We start from the raw sequence: 18,382 nt of genomic DNA on the forward strand, positions 1-18,382 counted from the left end.
AAACAAACTTTAATATATCTAATTAATGAACATTTGTAATGTTTGACACAACGGTTATAATAAGCCCGCTGAAATATATATTTTGCCTTAAAAATTTTGAATTTTCAAGTTTCGAATGGGCCACAAGCACAAGATCTTGTAACCAACGATTTCTAACCATCGATTTACATGGACAATGTTTGGACGGCATTGATCACGTATTAAAGTAATTATAGTGATGCAATTGATAATCTAATTATTATGGGGTATCATTAGTGAGTCATGTATCTAATAGATTAATAGTCTAGTGACACACATGTTACATATGCAACTCATGAAAGTATTTTAGATGTAATCCAAGTTTTTATTGTAGATGTCAAACCACATGCATTTGAAACCCATAGTTACTTTGTAGTGCCAAAAAACCTGCGAATTGAAATCCCCTCGAATCCCCGGTGCTGAACAACCCCTTAACTTGATCCAAAACTTGTTATGGTCCACGGAAGGTTTTTAATGATGAATGTATATTGTTTCCTGTGATGTGGTCCACCTATGATTTTTATATGCTTCATTGAACCGTGTTCTAAAATAAGCTTGATAAACGGATGGAGGCCGTGGAGCATTGGCAGGGTGAGCTTATCTTGTTCATACATTGAGGTGGCCCCCAGAGCCATAGTCCCACCATCTATGGTTCCATAGGGAATTCACGATGGGAAGTCTACTGCTCGTTGTCACATGGCAGACTGTCATTGCCACTATTTGCCTGCCACGTGTACGGCAGAAGGGTTGAGGTAAGAGTCTATTTAATTATTTCTTATGCTATAAATGGCAAATGGTGAAAAAGAAATGCGATACACCAAATCTCAGTGTATACTACTTTATTGGAAAACAAGGCGTTGGTTCGAAACGGACACGGATTAGGTGGTGTTTCTCACGCCACTCCAACAGTGGTGCAATGATGGGTTGCCGGTGTGGGGCCCATCTTGATATATGTGTTTTATATCCACGTCGTCCATCTAACTTGCCAAATGAGTTGGGTCAGGTCTCTCATTTTTTTGGTTCATGCCTAAATAAGTTGGCTTGGGTTGGATTTGACTAGTCCATGTTAAGCCACGGATGGTGAAATTTGATTATGATTGGCCGGGAGTTGGACCCTCCCGACCCAACCGGTCCTAGTTGCAACCGTGGCTCACACGGTAGGGCTGTAGAAATTTTAGGACGTGAAGTCTCTTCACGAATTCTGTAGTGACCCTTCAATTACCGATGTCTGTTATGGAAAAGCGCTTTGGGCCCACCAAGATATGTGTTTTATCGACACTTGTTTGATCATTTTAGGACACTTTTTTGATCATTTTAGGACATTAGGGACACATATCCAAATCTCAGGCTGGCGACATCATAAGAAACAGTTAATTTATATAGCTAAACATGAGTCAGGTTGTCTTGAAAAACTTACTTGAACCGAGCTCAATTCAACCTGACTTGTAGACTAATTTGGGTCAATTTGAGTACCTAAACTTGTAGCTCGAAAAAAAATAGAACCGAGTTCGAATTGGGTTAAGCTAAAATCAACTCGACTCACTCGAATTTTATATATAGAGAGAGAGGAGTGCTCACTTGCGCACTAGTTCTCATGGGAACTTGTGAGAACTTTTTCAAAACTAATCTCACATTATACGAGCCAAAAATCTGAACGGTCTACATGATGCAGCACCCTATGAAACCCCTAGGGCCTAACTTTTACCCTTGTCCAAAACTTTGATTTCTTTCTCCTTCAATCATTCTCTTCAATAATCAAATATGTATGCTTGAATCCATTAGCACATCTATATATTTGGTTGTGTTTAGGTTACGTCACATTGGGTCAGGGTTGGGCTATGTGAAAAGGGCTAGCTCTAAGTCCTATAGGGAGGTGAATAGGACCATGATAAATAAAAAATAAATGCGGAAAGTAAAGACAAATAGTACAAATAAATAATAAGATAACACAAGTAAATAGCAATCTCAAATGCACTAGTCATGAGAGGTTAATACAAACTTGGTTCTAAGGACAACCTAACACCAAAAACCAAAGGCTTATGGTAGGACAACCTTACTAGAACGTTGGTAAGTATAAAAAATCCAAACCAATAAATAGAAAAAATGAAATAAACTAAGTTATTACAACATTCACCACAAGTGCATAAAGTAAATTACAACATTCACACACATAAACAAATACAATCATCCACTACAACTCCAAGAATTATAGTGGTTCGTGTGTGTACACCAATTATTCGAAAATAGCCACACAACAACTCCACTCCCAATATCCACACCCACGGGAAACTGACATTCACTATGAAATAAGGTTTTCCAAGGCTCACCTTAAAACCTTGACAATTGTGTTATTCAAATGAGCTTACACAATTATAAAAACCCCACTCTGAGATTTTCCTAACTGATCTCAAACAAAACCAAAAGATGAGATTTTCCTGACTGAATCTCACAAACTAAAAATACAGAAAATTGAAATAATACTTATTTGAAGATTCTTCTTTAATGCGGCCCCGTAGAACCGATTCCTCATATATGTAGATGTTCAATGTTCAATCTCACAAGTGGAAGGATTCTAGGTGTAGATGAATTTTAAATTAAATCAACCTAGGGCTAGCTTGAATTTGATTTTAGATCTCAAAGGGTAAAGCAGAGTTCCCTTTTAATAGAATAGATTTGAATAAGGAGATCATTAATATCAAATAGAAAAGCTATAAAAGAATCTAAAATTACTAACCAATAGCTTCACAATAGTGGGAACTTATCTCTCAGAGTGATGACTTGATTTAGAATGGAATGAATTGAAATCTCTGAGAAATGTCCTCAATTTATAGGCTGCAAATCAGTTACTCGACTTGTCCTAGCCGAACGACATTTCAAATTTTTCTGGCGCGATAAGATAAAACAGACCCTCGACTGGTCGAGTGGCCAGCTCGATTAGTCGAGCAAAGCGCTTGACTGATCAAGTGAATAAAAATTACATTGCTAAAGTTCGAGTCGAGTCACACTCGACTGGTCGAACCGATCTCCACGACCGGTCAAGCAGGGTACTCAACTGGTCGAGGACCTAACAGAAAATTTTAAAATTTTGAATTTAAATCTGCACTGGTCGAGAAAAACCCTTGATTGGTCGAGCCAGTGCTTGGAGTAGACGAACCAAGACTAGGACTAGTCGAAGTAAAGCCTAAATTAAATACAATGACCCAAATTAAATAGCAATGTTAATGACCTAATCTTAATATCTTTCTAAGGTCATATATATCTTAAATGTGAGTATTGAAATTGAACCATTAGTCGCTTCGGTAGATAAGACACTTTGAAGCACATGAAGCTTGACCTTGAATTCTTGAATTTGTCTCGAACTTGTGTCTTGAGATTAGAGCAAAAGTACTTGGGCTTGTTCTTGTGACTTGAGCTTAAAGTAGTGTACTTGAGCTTGAATTAGAGACTTAATGAACTTCAACTTGTTGTAGTTGAACACGTGTATTTGTAGCACATATAACGTTGATGTAGATAACACCACGCTCATCTTCGAATGAAGGTGAACTTTCCATCAATTTGAACTTGAAGGTGGACTATCCATCTATCAAAACAAGTCAACCATACTGAAGTGTTTTGGCATAACAAAATTAGACAACTCAGGGTGCTAGAATTTCAACTTAGCACTAACACTATAATGGTTAGAGGCTTGGTTGGGTTGTGTCAGGTTAGGTTAAGGTTGGGTTGGGTCAAGGTTGCCGGTTGGGTTACGTCGGGTTGGGTTCAGATGGTTAAGTGGCTGCTTAGGTTATCTCAGGTTGGGTCGCATTAAGTTGAGTGAGGGTTTAACTGGGATAGTCAGGGGGTTGCTTGGGTTATGTCGGGTTGGGTCAGGGTTAGGTTAGGCTAATTACTTAAATTATTTGAATTACTTGAATTAGGAAATTCTAGAATTACTTGAATTTGATTACTTGAACTACTTGAATTGAGAAATTCTAGATACGTTAATTGATTACTTAAATAATTGTCTATTTAGTTGATTACTTGAATTATGAAATTCTATACTTGTGTAGACTTATAGCTGACTACTTGAATTTAATTTATGCTTAATTTAAATATTCAACTACAAACCATATAGTTTACATACTACCCTTGGTGTTGGTGCATCTGCCACATTCCCTCTAATTATTGATGTCCGAGAAAATGAGGAAAATTTAAATTCAGCTATGTTTAATAAAAAGAAGAAAAAAATCAGTAATTTGGGATAATTTTGAAGAGGTTTAGGTAAAAGAGTGTGAATCACATTACTAATGTTAGATATATGCATTGCAAGTCAACCCTCGCAAAATATTCTAGGGGATTAACTTTACATTATCATAGACACAATATTAATTGTGCTAAGAACCCAAAAAATTCTACATTCATACTAACAATTGCTCTCATTTACCTCATCTGGAGGAAGCGACTCGCAAGCTACTCTTATCACTTATAAGTTTGAAAAAGATAAACAGAAAGACTGGTTTGCAAGAATAATTATTTTTGAGGAAAAACAATTTGGGTTTATAGATAGCATAGTTTTTTAGTGAATACAATGGACACTTGAATCCCAAATTTGAAAAGTGCTCACGAGTCAATATGAGAAAAGAATGCATGAAGATGTATTTAAGTGATAAGACAAAAATGAAAGACATTTTGTCATCTTGTCAATCTCGCGTATAAGCCTTACTTCAGACTTATGGACGTCATCCAACCAAATGAATGGGTATATGTCACTAACTGCACAATATATGAATGTATATTGGAATTTATATCAAACAATTTTAAACTTTCGTCACTTTCATCCCCCTCATACAAGTTTGGTTATTTCAGATTGTATATATACTTGTCTTCAGGAATAAGATATTGAAAGTATGATATCTTCAATCACATTAGATAATGCATTTGCAAATGATGGTGTGATTTTTTTTTATAATTATTGAAGCCAATTCAAAACAATCAGAAATTTTTATTTTACAGAAAAGGTTTTCCAAGTCAGATATTGTGCTGACATTCTAAATTTAATTATGAAAGATGGGCTGAAAATAATCTATAAAATGATTGAGAACATAAGAAAAAGCGTGAAGTATATAAGGGGGTCACCATCAAGACTTGGTATCTATAATAATTTATATATATATATATATATATATATATAAGTTAGATGTGTGCGCCCGTTGAAATTCAACATATGAAATGTTGGATTGAATGCGGCCGTCGAGTTGAAACTTACATTTTCGGAATTCGTGGTACGTGACTAAGCATGCATATACTTGGTTATCTAATGAAGATGATTGGAGAAGAGCTGAATATGTTCATATTTTTTTTTCGAATTTACTATCTCTACACGAAGATATTTTTCAGAAATAAATATTCAATGGTAAATTTGTTTCTTCCAAAGCTTTGGAAGATTAAAAATGCTCTTCAAAAAAGTATCACAACAAGTTCATATTATATTCATAATATGACACTAAGCATGCAAGTGAAATTTAAAAAGTATTGAAACGAATGTCACATGTTAATGTCTTTGGATGTTGTCCTTAATCCTCATTGTAAAACAGAGTTTGTTAGTTATGTTTATAAGAAAATTTATTTATTTGACAAGGCAATAATTGAAAAATTCAATGTCCATGTGGCGATTGAAGAATTACACTCTTCTTATAAGATTAATTCTATCACAACACAGGACACACAATTTATGTATGAACATAGTTATAATTCATCTATAGGTGGTGAAAATTTTCTCGATAAGTACTTCTCAGCCTTAGAACAAGATGAAGCAAGTCAGCAAACAAATGAGTCAAAATTAGATGTATATCTCAAGAAGCTACTTGTGAAGGTCTCCAGCCAAGATTTCGACATCTTAGATTGTTGGAAGACTGGAGCTCGTGAAGAAAAATATCATACACTATTGTTGATGGCCCGAGATATTCTATTAATTCTGATTACAACAGCTGCATTTAATATCGGTAATAGGGTGGTGAACAAGTATAGAAACTCTTGCACATAAAATAATTGAAGCGCTCGTTTGTACACAAGATTGGTTGCATCCAGTTTGAGGTGGTAGTTTATTTGATGAAGATGACGAGACAGAAAGTCCAGACGAGACTACACATTCATTTGTTTAAAGGTGGTTTTCAATTTTTAGCACATTTTGATCTTGTTAGTTGTTATAATTTATATTTTGTTATGTAAGACTTTAACTTATGTTATATTTTTAGTGACTTGATATTGACATTTAAATTTTGAATGTATTATAATTTATTTCTTGTAAATTATGTTGGTCTCATGACTTTGCCTAAAAAATTAATTCACTATTAATAAAATATCTTATGCATAATTGTCGTCTAATGACCAATTCACCGATATTTGGGATTATGGTACCCAAGTCTACTCCTTAACATCTAAAAGAATGAAGATTAAATTTCGTTTGTGTGAAGACAAAATCATTAACAAAACAAACCGATTTAGACAACACTTATCTGGTCAGGGAGAAGACGCAAAACCATGTTTCAATGCCTCATGGGAAATACGAATTTTATTCTAGGCTCTCTTGGACTCAAACAAGAAAAAGTCCACCCCTTCCACACTAAATTTAACTAGTCACAAAAATATAATTACAAGTCTATTATAATATATAAATATTCAGAAATAAAGAGAGTGCAACAAATTAGTAAGGAAGAAGAATATGAAAAATGCCAAATTAAAATGTCTGTAAGAAGAACAATTGAAACTTGTTTGCCTTCAAGATAAGTACGAAAAAGGTGGAGGCATATAGATATTGATGTCCTCCAAAACAACATGATGTCGAGGTAGAGCTGAGCAAGAGAAGTAAGAGTAGCCATAAAACATCAATGTTTCTCTCCAGGCTCTCCTTATTTTATAAGATATCGAGAACTCTTTATATATCGGCTCATAAAGAATGCTTGAAAAAATTAGCTAAATGATCGAACTTAAGGGTTGACAACCCCAAGTGCAAGGTTGCGATATACTGATAACTCGATGAGACCGAGGTCAAATCCACGAGGAATGGGGAATACAGCCTAAAACTAATCTAAGTCTAAGGATTTAGCTGAATTTTTAATCAAGTGATTAAGAAAAAAGTTTTAAAACAATAAAAATAATAGGCTAAGAATCCAATAATCCACTCATAGAAATACACATTCGATTTACTGATTTAATGTACATATCAAATGGAATCGAAGTCCTATCATATCCAATCGAAAGATAATTATATTAAATCATTCATAAATACTAAGAAGAATATGATTTTCAATTGATCGATTCTCTCATGAAGCACTCGAATCTAATAACAGTGAATCAAAAATGCCAAAAGCACCATCGGGTGTCAATAAATTAATCAATTTATACATATTGAATCAATCTCTAATTCATTACTAAACAATTGTTAAATCAAAGCATTCATTATACTCGGAGTGCACAATAAATCAAAAAATAAACAACTCAAAGACTTTAAAGTAAATCCAAATCATATCAATTTACTATTATCATTCAAACCAATATTATTGAATCAAATAAACTAAATAGTATAATTGAATTACAATCTTCATTCATTTGTCTTAACTAAGAGACTAGGCTAACACATGGCTAACATCTAAGAAAGAAAAATAAAAAAGATAAACTAGAATTGAGAGGAAGAAGAAGAATGGTTCCGTGGAGGCTCTACCGTCCTTGGGTCTTTCTCCCAAACTCTAATTTGTACCTAGGAAAGTTTAGAACACCCTTTTAAATAGAAAAAGTTTGCACCGGTTTGAAACCGTCTTCAATTTTTGCATGTTTGTTACACTTCAACTGCAGCTGACTATGGCCTTTGGTCGCACCGAATTTGGTGCTTGGTTACAGTTGAAATTCTTTAATTTTCTCTTAAGTCTTTATCTCCCTTGGGTCGCACCGAATATCCCTTCAGTGGCACCAAACCTAGCTTCAATCGCACCTAAGTATTGAGTCAAATTAAGTCTGAAAATTACATTTTGTTGTTGGACTGTTCTATGCACATCCGGTCGGATCGAATCAACCTTACGTGGGACCAAACAATCTATTTTTTCTGTTAATGTATTTTGTGATTTAACCAGTTTTTCTCTCTCCTTTGCACTTATTTAATAAAAAATAAAAAATTCTTTGACATGTGAAATCTTCATTAATGACTTTCAAATCTTCAATTCTTCATCATCTTCAAGCTTGATAACTTTTTGAAATTTAAATCTATCTTTTAAGCGCACATTCATCTTTTAGTCCAAAATCTTATTGCATGAAGAAAACATATATATTTATATCGAATTCACGCTTAAATACTACGAAAGTTAATATAGTTGAGAGGATAAATATTTAATATTTAAACGTTATTACTAAATTTATACAAAAGCATGATAATAAAGTTTTACTAACTTATGATTCAAAAGGAGTAAACAATTATCTCAGAGAATATAGTACCTCCGAAACCGCAAACATCTCTGGTCGTCGATGAAACCAAAAATGCATTAAGTCCATGGGACGACGAAAGTGATGATGATGGATCCGGTTACACTAAAGTGATAACTTTTTTATATGCCAGCCAAGAAGACACTCTCCATATGGACCATATTAACAAGTTATTGATAAACGGTGAGTGAGTTTAAAGTTTTGTAGTAACAAATATTCTTATATTGTTACTTATTAACTTTGTAATAATGTATTATGCATTGTCATTGCCACTGCACTTAAATCAGTTTTAATAATCTTAATTTTATCATTTTAATAATTTTATTATGATTTTTAAAACATTATTTAAAAAAAAAAAATCATATCACTTGACTATATGTGGCTCGAATAACTCACTGGACCTGACTCGATTCCAACTCAACTCAGCTCAAACCAGCAAGCCGAGGTAAGCTAGAGGGATGAGCTAACCAACGAGCCGAGACAGGTTAGAGGAGTGAGCTCGAAGTTGGATCACGGTGGGGTTAACCTGAGCCAAGCTTGGCCCAGCTCTACTCTAACTTGACATGTGTTAATCTCTTGTAATCCAACGACACGTAATTAATGTGATTTTTATATGCCATACAATTTATTAATTAGATCACACCTAACTGCCGGGATGAAAAAACAAAATAAAAAACACAAATGTCAGCTAGATCCAGAACTTTTGTGGACCCACGAAGCTTTCAACGGTGGACATTCAATCGCCACCGTATCCTATGGCGTGGTCCACCGGAGAATTTAGATCCGCCTCGCTCATGCCCTAAAATATGCTGGTAAATTGGATGGACGGCGTGGATAAAACGCATTCATTAGTGGGGCCCACAAAACTTTGGTACCACGTGTCGGTAGAGAAGAGTGGAGGTAAGCGCGTGTTTAATTAGTTATTATCCTAAACGCGGCCTATGATACGCGGATGGTGAAAAAGTAATGAAATACATCAGATTTCAGTGTATACTACTCTATACGAACAGATGGCCTCTGATTGGAAACAGCCGACGTTTTTACGCCGCATATGGTTTGGCCATGGCCGAAGAAAAGTCAAGCGCGTTCTTCTGCTCTACGCTATCGCATCTCTCCGTTCAGGACTTTCTACCATTTAAGAAGTCACGCGGTATGGCAGTTTGCGTTGAAACGCACGATAGTCACCGTACGTTTGAGCTGCTTGGGGCCACCCTTTAATTTTAAGCACGATCCAAACCGTGCATCTAGTGTCATTCCTCATAAGAACTGTAATTCCAAGAATTTACTTCTCAGAAACTAAGGTGGGACACACCACAGGGAGCAATGTATAATAACACCTAAAGCCTGTACATTCAATTGCTGTGGTCCACATAAAAGTTTGAAGCTCTTGATAATCCTAGTGGGTGCCCCATGACTGAATGGGTGACGTATGTCCAACTCGGTGGACCCCACAAGTTTCTATGGTGGGCCCATTTTTCCCGGGCCAACTGAGTTATGGATGGGAAGCGGATTGGCTAGTGTACCTCACACCAGCTATATATCTGCTGTATTGACGTAAGCAAGTTCTCTGTAGGTCTGATCATGAGTTATGTGTTATATCCAAACCGTCCATACATTTTGTGAGGTCGTCTTAAGGCGTGAGACGAAAAATAAGACAGATCTAACTATCAAAGGGACCACACTACAAAAAGGAGGGGGGGATTGGACGTCTACCTTTGAAATTCTTTTTGGGGTTACAGAAGTTTTGGATCAATATGAAATTTGTTTTTACTCTTAATTCAGGTCTTTGTGACCTTATAAACAGATTGGATGGAAAATAAACGTTATGGTGGGCCCTACGAATTGTTTAATGGTGAAAATCATTATCTCCACTGCTATTTGTGGTGTGGTCCAGATGATCTTTGGATATGATCCATTTTTTAGATAATGCTCTAAAATGATCTCTAAAAATAGATGAACGGTGTAGATATAATAAATACATCACTCTCGGGCCAATGTAACTTTGATCTCCTTTGAACCGTTCGTACAACTCGGAGCTCGAGGAGCGTCAGTGCTCGTCTTCGCACGACACGTACTACAGCAGCTTTATAGCTGGTGTGTGGTACACCAGCCAATCCGCTTCCGGATGGGATGTATTTTGGGATCCACCCCAGCCAGGACGGACTCGGTCCTGACAGGGGCTATGTGGGGCCCACACAGTGGAGATTGAATGCCCACCGTTAAAACATCTTTGGAGCCTCGGAAGTTTTGATCAGGACGTTATTTGTGTTTTCTCTACATCCAGTTCCATGTGACCTTATGAACGGGTTGGATGGCAAATAAACACCATGGTGGGCCCTAGGACGGATTCAACGGTGGGCGTCATTATCACCACGGCTTCATGTGCTGTTGTCCCTTGGATCTCACTACTTTTTATTTTTGGAACCATGCCCTAAAATGATACGTGAAAATGAACGGACGGCGTGGATAAAACGCATACATTACAGTGGGCCCCACAGAGGCCCTGCCAAAACCCAGTCCGTTCTGGCATGGGCAGGCTGTAATACAGGTTGGATGGCATTCACACGCCGCTCGAACCTCACGTAATATCAGGCGTTGAAACCGTTAGTCATTATTCCCCAATAAAATCATCATGTGGTTGAGATCACTCGAATGGGCTCTTCAGTTGCCCACATATGATAAGATCAGTCAAATGGACGGTCTAGATCAGTGAAATTTATGCAAGAATAACAAAGTATAGATGGGATATACACCAAACTTCCGTGTATATCTAGCTCATCCATGGTATATTTATTTTATTTACTGCTCCCTCCAAACCTGTGAATTGTGATTAACGGCTATGAGAAAAGAGGTCGTCACGGGGACGCGGTGTAATACAGTGGCGCCGACGATCCAGCCGTGCAGGACGCGACACGTGGGCCCACTCACATGCTTGAATGATGTCGCTTTCATGCAAGAGGGAGTTGAAGGGTGGGCCCCACCTACATAAAGATAAAAACAGCAACATCACATCATCCCTCATGTCCCATCTCATGCATCCATCAGCTCATGCATGGCATGGATGGCGTTTTGAAGCAGCTTATCAACGAGTTAGGCCGTTAACCGCGGTTAGGCGGTCCATTTCCTAATGAAAAATTACCAAAACACCCCTTTCTCATTTCAAACATTTTGAGGTAGATGAGAAAAGTTGAGGGTATTTTCGTCTGATAATAATTCCAGGCTTTCTGAAACCCAAAAGTTACCTCAAACCCTAACCAACGAATCCCTCGAGATGTAGGAAGAGGAGTTATATGATACTCCGGCTGCATATGAAGCTTGATACACAGGCACTCTGAAATTGTACACGTGGCATATAGTACCTCAAATAAAACCGACTAGATTGTGCATCCAACTGTCTCCAAATAAAAATCCCAAGATTATATTAGTTGAACAATCTCAGCCTCTGATTCGTGGAAACATTGCCGTTGGACATCTTTCATTCTCAACCGTCCAATAAATGTAAAATAATCCAAAATTTAGATGATCAATTAAATTTTTTAATCGTGTATGACACATCTGAACTTGGGATTGGTAATTTGGAATGCTTAATTTGACTACAGAGAGTGCAATTTTTATGTTATTTCAAAGTGCCTGCGTATCATCTATAACACTCTGTCAGAGTAACAAAGTTTTTCTCGTGCAGAAACGGCTCCACTAAAATACCAACGAAGGAATCTCGCGAATATCTGTGCGAGATATCGCCACCCGATAAGGGAGAAAACAGGCATCCGTTCCGAAGAGCGGTTTTGGTCATACCTCCCGGATTTCGGCGTCGTCCGGTTGCCTGTTTTGTTACGAAGAATCGTACGATACCTCAATCTAAACCGTCCAAATTGTGGGCCCCAAGAACAAACCAATACCATCTTCACCTTCAAAAGAAAGGCTAGATGAGAAATATTCAACGGCTCAAACTCATCAATGAAATGAGCTTCAATCATATGGTTTTAGGATCACGCAACCAACTCGATTTTTTTTGTTACACCCAACCTCCAGCGGGCCCCATGATTGGACGGCTCAGATTGAGATAAATGCATGCCAGTGCATGCCCTTGTTTTGGTGGACTATTTTATAATTTTGAAATAATATATTAGTATTTTTGTCCTAGCCTTCGCTCGTTGGGTTGAGTTGGTTTGGGTGGGAATGCAATTCAAATAAAGAATAAAAGTCTCTCTTTAGACTCGAGAATAAAAGAAAAACAAAAGTCTCGTTCTGTAGTCCGCAGTCCTAAAATGAATTTGTAGTCCGTTTGTTGGACCACACGTATGGATGATCTGAACCATTCAAGAGGTAGGTCCCACCATGAATAAGCGATATTACATGAATGACTTTCCCAAAAACAATCCTAGCCATTCTCCATGGATAGATAAAACCAATGTAAGGTCATCCTTAAATGGCTCAGTTCATGCTTTAAAAACAACATAGCTTTTGTTTCGAAAGTTTAAATTCGGTCATGGGCCAGAATCAAATGTTAGTTTTACACTATTTAAAATCTGGTGGTTAGTCTTAAATGTTATACATGGGATAGTTTTACATTAATCTGGACCGTTTAAATCTCTAAGTCAACTGAGAATATTGGGAAGATAATGCCAATGAATGGACTTTTCACTTTGACTAATTGCTTTTTTACTTTTAATAATTCATTTGATAGCCATTATATTAGATGGTTATGATTGCTTTAATAGCATGTTTTAAATATATGCTCCGTACGCGATGGACCAACGATTACATGGTCCATGTTGGTGTCACATGCGAGGAGGATGAGTCACTACCCTTTAATGCCACGCGGCACCCACAAGGAGATGCCTTATATAGCTTTAGGCCTTGTTTGGTACTATCCATTTGAATTTTAAGTCAAAATCCAATAGCCCAAAATCATTTTAGTTCTACTCTGCACTCTGAATTTAACTCCATTATGCAGATATTACACTGAGCATTGTAACATTCATTTTTTAAAAAATAGTAAAAAGAAATAAAAGGAGTAGTTATAATACTATAGAGAAAATTGAAACCTTAATTTTTCTCTTGAATTTTAAAATGAGCCTTTTAAAAAGTTGGGTTTAAAATTTAAAATTTTTAGTAAATAAAACTTAAAATAAAAGTTATAAATTTTAATTCCTGGCTGTTCAAATGAGATGTTACCATATACTTAACAATTTATTTGATTGCCATTAATTAAATAATTGGAATTACTTAGCGAGTAATTTAGATGTATGCTCCATCCATAATAGGACCCAACAATTTAGATGGTCGATGCATTGGAGGCATATGTGAGGAGGATAACTAACCTCCATGCATGTCACATAACTAACCTCCGTGAATGTCAAATCAGGCCAACAATGTGGATGTGTTTATACTTAGCTTTGCATAGTCCATGTTGCATAATGGGATGTCACCATGTGTCGACACCATCGTGTGTAAATGATATGCGGTAGAATTAAACTTACGTCTTGAGAAATCTTCCATCTATATCCTCAATGACATGTAGCCTATCAAAAGTAGCATGGGTTAGAACCATACACACATATGTGACTGAGAAAAAAAGAGGCATTGCGAAGAGGATATATGACTGTCACACGAGTGGCACATGTAACTAACCAGTATACACGGCAAGCTACATAAATACCCGTTAATGCAAGATATCTTACAATACAGGATATGCACAGTAAGGCCGTCTTACACAATCATGCCGAAAAGGAAAACTTCCCGGATGCAACCGATTCTTTCACGAAGACTCTAAAAGGCTAAAAGACAAATTCTTCTAGAATAATAAGGAAATCATATCAAGTTTACATTAAAAAAATAATAATAATAATTTAAATCCGACTGAGACACAACTAATTCACCTAGATGATCGGTAAGGAAACCTCGACTCACCAACCGTCCTTCTAAGCCTATATAAGCATCACTTGATGAAGAGCTCCAGGCTCTCGCCATACACAATCAATCAATCTTTACAGCATAATGCTGTCAATCCTAATTCTATCTTCTTATATTAGATATCTCACTTTTATCTAACCATTTTGTAGCAAGTCTGAAATCCTTATATTAGGTTAGATATGCTATTGTCCAGCATCATCATTGCAGTATGCCTTAAAAGTATATTAAATATCCAAAACTCCTGTCGTTAGATCTCACCGATCATTGAGTCCTTACTTGGTAGATCACACCAGTCACATCTTGCAGAATACACATCTCGATTGTTTTGTCCACATAAGCAATCATGGATAAATTTCTTTATTTTCTCTTACTTTTATTTTATTTGCTAATTGTATCATCCTTACATGCAAATCAATAAAATCGACAATTAACATTAATTTTTTTATCTTATTCGTCCATCACCACATTACTAAGAAATTTGAAACTATGATCACTATTGAAAGAAAAGTCCTTAGTGCAAAGCAAAATGATCCCATTGAAGGACTAACTATCCCCTTATAAATCACTTGATCATTATAACATTGGTGGTTGAACAGTCAAATTAACCTTCATTGGTCTAATCCTAATTTGATTAGTTCGACGCTTGTGGTTACAAGCGTTCAATTGATTCGAGTCGAGTACGACTATGGCATACCTGACAATATTCCTAATCACACACTTTTAACCGAACACGAGTCATTTGTTAACACATGTGGCCTCATGAATGATTGAAAAGCAACATTATTTTTAGCATGCCTAGTGGGAAAATAGTGTGTTATTTTAGCATATCGTAGTAAAGCAGGATGGTTGCTATATTAAAAAAGACTAATAATCCCCCTGAGGCTATGGAAGAGCTATAAGACAATAAACAAGTCAAACTTGTCGATGTGGATGCAAAATCCTCTTCTCAACCAAGTGCTACTTTAAGAGAAGTCGTGAATCACATCCTCAAGATGCGAAGAGACTTACGACATATCACAAAGGGTAACGAGACCCATGCAGAGAGCCTTACCAAACTAATTGAAGGTTTCTTGAAGAGACTTTTGGCATCGATGAACCTTCAAACTACTAACAGATCCCTGTAGAGATAGAAACAAAATGGCAAACTGAATCCCCCACATGGGTAAACCGAACTGAACCCCAAGACCAGCTTATACCACCTCTAACGGTGATAAGGAGGAACTGTTGAAACGACCAATAAAATGGCTAATGGATTTTACGGATCCTCAGAATGTTAATATCCCTAGGGGCCAATTCCAACCAGGGACCAATCAGTTTGGGGGCAACCATCGGTGCCCCAAAATTACTATCCTAAAGTTGAATACCTAGGGAGTAGCCTCCCATGATATCGACGACCCAACAAGGCTACTAGAGGGCTGCAATACTTGGGGGGAAACCTCCTATCCCTCCACCTCCGATGGCCGAAAACCAAGTGGCGTAAAGGTAATATCTCACACACATCACCCGCTCAGTTAGGATGACATCATAGGACTTATATAGGAATATGCTGTCCAACCCAACAATCGACAGGTTGCTCGATCGATTTATCAGAAATCTTGTCCCGACTAGGTTAATCAATATTTTGAAGTACTTAGAGGGTTTAGAGTCACTAAGTTCACCATCTTATTCAAGGAAGATGAATCGACCACGAACGAGCATATCAATCAGTTCACCATGCAATGTGGTGAAGTATTGCAACGCTCCGAATTTCGGGGGCCAAGTAGATACTCGACTCCTAATATCCCAGGTGTCACTTATGTTTTGCGGAAGCAAGTTCTATGGTTCATTTTACTTGACATGTGAGTATTTGACGAATTAAAATGGATCATGCAATGTACACTGAAATGAATGTAACTTAAACTCAAAATACAACTAACAAGAATATATATATATATATATATATATATATATATATATATATATATATATATATATATAGATATATATATATATATTCATGTCCAATGTATGGGATTGTATCTTAACAAAATACATACTGTTCCAAAATACAATGTCTCGACCCTAAAGTCTTATCGCTAGCCCTAAGGTAACCTATAATGGCCTGCCCAGGAGATGAAAAATACGAGAGCTCCTCCTCTAAGTCCTTAGACACCTCCTCCAGTGCGTCGGACTCCATGATACCTGCATATATGATAGGGTCTGGTTGTTGTTTTAAAACACCGTCCCATATTGAGAGTGAGTGATCAACTGAGTGGTTCCATTAATATCAAGTTACACATGTTATCAATTCTATAAGCACAGTTAATGATAAAGGAACTTAAACATTCAGATCCTAGATATTCTTATTAATACACATGCATGTTGTTATGAGATAATACATGTCCTCGCGATCCAACACCCCCTCATAGCAACTCCGACACCTCATTCATAAATGTCAACACTCCCTCATCATGCGACCACAAGGCCCAAGTCGCCACAACCTATATTAATGCAATGCTATAAGTGATCATGTTATGTAACGTCTCGAAAAAATCCGTACAAAGACCCCAGTACCACCTCAGGCAGAAATCACTAAGGACCGATTCCTTTAGAAATTAGACAAAAATTAATTAAGTACTAAACTGAATTAATCGACGAATTAGCTTGAACCACTTTCTATACGAACTACAAGACCTAAAACTATTCGAATCACTAACTTAACATTTCCTAAAAACCTAGGATCGGTCTCAAAACCCAGTTGCTCTCAGGAGCGCATTGAAAATCTATATCGGACCTGGACCGCGCGTCGAAAGTCTGATAACCGCGAAACTATAAAGTTATGACCACCTTACTGGACTTGACAACCATCGTGGGAATTGAGTTCAAATAGTATCCAGAAACACACAACTTGAGCTTGGAGCGAAGTGTATGAGAAACGCGAATATCTTTAGAAAATGAACTCAAACTTAAGTGAATTGGGCCGTTCGCTTGCAGGCCAAATTTAAGGTTTCAAACCGTTAAATTCTGACCCAACTACACCCTTGGACCAGAAAAATTTTTCTACACCCATTGGTATACTTATGGCCCTGATCGTGTGACGATGACCGTTGAACTGAAACGGATCCTCCATGATCGTTCCACTAATCCGATCAAACCGAAATCTTAACCTGGTATAGATCCATTTTTAGAAAACTTTTTTCGGACCGTATGCGAGCAATGGACCTCCAGATGAGCTCCTTTGGCCCGAAACAGACGCCTTTTGGTTATAACCTAAGTATACCATGGCCATGGGCCATTTGGACCAGTTCTGGGCCTATATAAGGACCTTAACCCACCCCTCTCTCATTTCATACGAATTTTTCTAACCCAAGGAGAGAAAAAAGAGAAAAGAGGAGAAAAGAGTGAGGAGAAGAGAGAGAGTTCAGGAGATCGTTACTGGGATTCATTCCCACTGCTCCTCGTGTTGAATCACCACCCATCGTCGCTACACCATCAATTCTAACTTCGATTTGGGTAAGAAATCCTAACCCTAATCTCGTTTTAGAAATCCAAATAGAGGAATCAGTGAAATAGCTAACCTATTTCATGATTTAGGTAACCGTTATGCCGTAGACAAAGACGTGGTGTATGAACCGAGTTCGTAACGAGTATACCGACAAAAGGTGCAGACCATAAACGTTTAGGTTATGGTTTTCAAGGCTTTCAATGTCAGTTAATGATTTATGACTGACTTGATTGCTACCACATGTACTTAGATACGACGTTTTTCATGTATCACACATGTATGAAATATGTTGAATATATAATACATTCCATGTGTTTGTTGAAATGTTTAAATAAAAGTGCTATTATGATTTGTGCTTACCATGACTATAAATCTTGGTTATATGTTTGTTGTACATAGAACAACTCCTTTACGAAAGGATTTGCTATAATATATGCTATAACTAAGTTAGGTCATGTATGTATTAATGTGTAGGCTAAGTGTTTGATAAAATGTATGAATGAGAAAATGTTT

This window comes from Magnolia sinica, chromosome 1 (genome assembly GCF_029962835.1).
Source record: "Magnolia sinica isolate HGM2019 chromosome 1, MsV1, whole genome shotgun sequence".
In the NCBI taxonomy this organism is placed as follows: domain Eukaryota; kingdom Viridiplantae; phylum Streptophyta; class Magnoliopsida; order Magnoliales; family Magnoliaceae; genus Magnolia; species Magnolia sinica.